This window comes from Zingiber officinale, chromosome 10A, assembly GCF_018446385.1.
Source record: "Zingiber officinale cultivar Zhangliang chromosome 10A, Zo_v1.1, whole genome shotgun sequence".
Taxonomy (NCBI): domain Eukaryota; kingdom Viridiplantae; phylum Streptophyta; class Magnoliopsida; order Zingiberales; family Zingiberaceae; genus Zingiber; species Zingiber officinale.
In genome coordinates, this window is record NC_056004.1 from 4581886 (window position 1) to 4586992 (window position 5107).

Below are 5107 nucleotides of genomic sequence, written 5' to 3' on the forward strand. Positions count from 1 at the left end.
ATACACTCTAACAATCTCCCACTTATACTAAAAGACTAAGCTGCCATATCTGCTGCCATACATCTGATTCCCAACCCTTCAACATGTCCATCAAAAGCTCTCGCCTTTGTTAGGACCAAAAGTAGCTAGAGGGGGGGTGAATAGCTTGTCGCGTTCGCTCGGTGCGCTTCGTTGCTTGGCGTTACTTGTTTCTTCTTGAATGTGCAGCGGAAAATATAGAAACAAATACAAAACGCTAACACTAGGATTTTACTTGGTATCCACCTCACAAGAGGTGACTAATCCAAGGATCCACACCAACGCACACACCCTCCACTATGAATAACACTCCTTTATGGTAACTACCAAAGGCGGAGAAGCCCTACAACACTCTCAATACAAGAAGAAGAAAGGGAAATACGAGTTAAGCAAAAGCTTACAAGATGTGCAGTAAAAACCCTAACCCTAACTTCTTCCTCTTGCAATAGATCCGCCTCTTGACTTGGAAAGCCTCCAAGAACCTTCAAGAACTGGCGATCACGTGCTTGTAGAGAGCTGTGGAGGAGCTGGAATGAATCTGAGAAGAGCTCGTGAAGAGATGCCGAAGACCACGCTCGCCTGCGGCTTTAAACCCGACGTAACGGTCGGATCCCGATCGATTCGAATGTTCCGAATCGATCGGAGGCTGGATCGATCCACGGATCGATCCGAGCCTCTGATTTCGAGAAGCGCTGGATCGATCCACGGATCGATCCAGCGCTATCGCGCGAAGCAGCATCGTCCCGATCGGATCGATCGGGACCTCGATCGATCCACGGATCGATCCGACCCGTCCGGAAGATCCGGATCGATCCACCGATCGATCCACATCTGAATCGATCCACGGATCGATCCAAGACTTATTTTGCCCAAAACCAAGTCCCAAACCTCCCTAACCAACATCCGGTCAACCTTGACTGTTGGTACATCATGCCTCGCATCGGTCACTCCCTTGACCGGGACTCCCCACCAGTGTCCGGTCAATCCCTTTGACCCACTTGGACTTTTACTCGTCGTGCAAGTATCCGGTCACTCCATTGACCTACTTGGACTTCCACCAGATGTCTGGTCAACCTTGACCCATCTGGACTTCCTTCCTTGCCAAGTATCCAGTCAATCCTTTGACCTACTTGGACTTCCCAACACCAGATGTCCGATCATCCTTGATCCATCTGGATTTCCTTCCTTGCCTAGCTTCACTCACCAGGACTTTCACCTAGCTTCACTCACTAGGGTTTTCCATCTGCCTAGCTTCACTCACTAGGACTTTCACCTGGCTTCACTCACCAGGACTTTCACCTAGCTTCACTCACCAGGATTTCCTTCTGCCTAGCTTCACTCACTAGGACTTTCACCTGGCTTCACTCACCAGGATTTTCACCTGCCTAACATGCCAGTTAGGACTTCCCAGTCAAGTATCCGGTCAACCTTGACCTACTTGACTCTTCTTCGATCAATATCTTATTGTCAAACATCTAAACCCAAACCAAGACTCAGCTTGGTTAACCAGGTCAACCTTGACCTGAGGGATGTTGCACCAACAATCTCCCCCTTTTTGATATTTGACAATACCACAATAACACTTACAATCCCACATGTAAGTTAGGCTAATCCTATAGCCTCCTTCTTCATGCCACTAGGTAATGAACCCATAAATTAAGCTTTTCATTCTCCCCCTAAGAGGGCAAACTCCCTCTAGGTAATGAAAACCTAACTTACTACCTTTCATTCTCCCCCTATTGGCACACATCAACCTTCTACTAATAAAACACATCAACCCGTCTTTGGACACACATCAACCTATGCTCCAATTTTGGGCACACTTCAACAACTCCATTTGTTGAAGACTCTCCCCCTGAAGAGTTGCTCATCGGGATCACAATTTCACTCATTGTGATCAACTCAATATTGAAGGTCCCATACCCTTCATTATCCTTAACTTCTCCCTCAACGTTGACAAATACCCAACCTTGAGCATTTTCAACCACTTGAGTTGCCACTTGAAATGATGAGGATATCCACTCCCCATTTATCCTCATTTCAAGTTTAAATGCTCAACCTTGAGCAAGTTCACAACAGAAGGTTAACCACCTTCCAAGGTTCATGAAAAATAATTTTCATGTCTTTAAAGAGTCCCTCCCCCTAAAGACATGGTGGTAACTTCTGTCATTACACCAACAATGACTTGGAATCCCTAAACCTTTAGGAAACCCAGATTTTGAAGTTTTGAGGTTCAAATGTTCAAAATTTGAAACAAACCTCAACCTAAACTTCAATGAAGTCTTCCTTAACCATTCCATCCTTGTTTTCATCACGAAAACACCCTTTTTATTGTATACAAATGTATTTTATGGGTTTGGAATGGTTACCTAGACTAAAATAGGTTCAAAGTGCTGAAATCAGGCTTTCCCAGCCAAAACCTGGATCGATTGGAGTTGGGTTCCAATCGATTGAACCTTTACGAATCGATCCACCGATCGATTCAGACTACTGAATCGATCTGCTCGCGAGATTTGCCTTCTGAATCGATCCATGGATCGATTCAGGCACTCCAATCGATCCATGGATCGATCGGAGCTCTGATAGTTGCTGAAATTCCATTTCAGTCAACTTCAGAAACCCCTAGAAAATTCTACAAAAATTCAAAAATAATGAAATTTCGTGTAGACATTGTTTAGGGCATATATTATCAAGGAAAAATAGTTTTCTATGAAAATACATCATATTTTCAAAGATTGATACAAACTTGAAAACTTGCAAAAACTTTAGTGTTTTCTTCAAGTTTGTGTCTAACTATTCAATGGTGATTACTATTAAAAGATAGCCTTCACCAAGGTTTTCCAACATCATTTTGAAAACTTTTTCAAACCAATATCCCACCATATTCCTTGGGCTTAATGCACATGACTTGTACATTAGCTTTCCCAATGATGGGAAAACACATAACTATGTGTTTTGATGAACCTAAAACTCAAAAGAATGCACTAAATCAACATCTTGAGTTTTGTTCATCTTCCTAACATCTCACTTGTATCTAATGTGCACTAAAACACATACAAGTCATCTTATAGTCCTTGTGAGATGTAAGATTTTGGTTTTGCCCTATTCTAGGGATCATGCATATCTATCTAGGTATTTTAGATATATACTAGACATCCACCAAGGATGTCACTTGTTAATAATTGTTGTTAAATGCCTTTTGTCCTTAATTACAAGGAATTAAACTAATGCATGATAATGTTATGGCATACATCAAAAGGAAATAATTTTCAAAAGACAATATCCTATAACTATATGATGTATGAATGTCATGACATGGTATTTTTGTATTTTTCATAATAAGTCATGAATGCAAAAGTAGACATGATGTCATGGCATATGATGGGCAAACAATCATGGCAAGATTTAGCATAAATAAAATATACCTATATTAGCTATCTAAGTATCCTTAAACCTTAGCTAAACTTACAACTTAAAACTAGATTGCCCTTAAGTGCGTCAAGAAAACGCCAAAACCTAAATTGGCATTTCTAATTCCCTTGATTAATTTATGCCAATTGAAATTAAGCATATTCCTCAAATGTTGGCATATTTCATTTTTCCACAAGAGTAGCACTTTAAAGTTAAGGCCCGGATTGCCTTAAATTTCTTAAGAACATACCAAAATCCCAACTTGGTAGCTCTTATGAATTTCCCAATATATGCCTTTTAAGATTAAAATCAAATTTTCACCACTAGGCACATTTTACTCTTTCAAGGAGTAAATAATAGTTCCATTTCATTTTCAAAGGTTAACAAAAACCTTGAAAATGCTCCTTGAGTGTCAATTTCCTCAAAGTTGGGTTAACTACCCTTCTAATTGGAGTTGACACTCTCTAACCCATTTATGGGGTAGAGAAGATGCTCCTAGGAACCCAACACCTATTGGTGCTCCTTGGATGCTCTAGGTACTCACTAGGGATAACTTCCCTAGATACCTTCCTAGTGACCTTGTTAGTGACTTTCTTAGACTTCTTAGAAGTCTTAGTCACTTTGGTTGCAAAAATACTCTTAGGGATGACTTCCCTAGTATTCTTGACTTGACCACTAAACCTAGGGTTTGTTCCATAACTATATGGAACCCTATGATAACTAGGCACATCCTTCTTAGCCTTTGGTTTGTATCCCAAACCTCTATGGCTATTTGATGGCTTTGACTTTCCTAGCCCTAGGTTTTGCTCATTTTGCCCTTTTAGGATATTTTCCATCCTTTTTAGGGTCTTTTCCATTTTATCAAGTCTTGATCTCAAGACTTGATTTTCTATCATTAAATCCTTAGAATTTGGTTTTTCATTAAGTCCATGAGCATTTTGGTTTCTAGGCTTGTATCTAAAATCCTTAGAGTTATTGCCTAGACTTTTACCTACATTCCTAACCCTAGGAGTAGTAGTTTTGGCATGTAGGGCCACATGCTTTTCCTTAAAGCCCTCATGCTTCCTATTTTTATGGTAAATAGCATTAAAATGATAAAAATTAGAACTATCATGCTTTTTCCCATGATGTAAAGGGGTGGGCTCAATAAATGTTACCTTTCTTTTTACCTTGGAGGCTCTCCCTTGCGATGAGCTTCCTCCTTGAGCCTTGACCGTCTTCTTCCCCTTAGGGCATTGACTCCGGTAATGCCCCTTTTGATTGCAAGAGAAGCATATTATATGCTCCTTGCTCTTCTTCGTTCCGGGGACGGTCTCCTTGGGCTTTACCTTGCCCTTTTGTGCCACTTGGCCCTTCTTCTTGGCCAATTTAGGGCACTTGCTCTTGTAGTGCCCGCTTTCCCTACACTCAAAACATATTATATGATTTTTATTTTTAATTGAAATATTATTACCTTCGATTGTAGGGGTGGCATCTTTTCCTTTGGATCCGGAGGTAGAGACTTCCTTTTGATCGGACCTTGATTCTCCTCCATTTGATTTTTCTTGACTTGTGGAGGTAGAATCTTCTTCCTCCTCTTCGTCTCTTGACCCGGATGTAGAAGCTTCTCCTTCTTCTTGATCCGGCGTCACCAAGGATTGCTCCCCCTCAATCCTAGAGGTGGAGGCTTCATCATCTT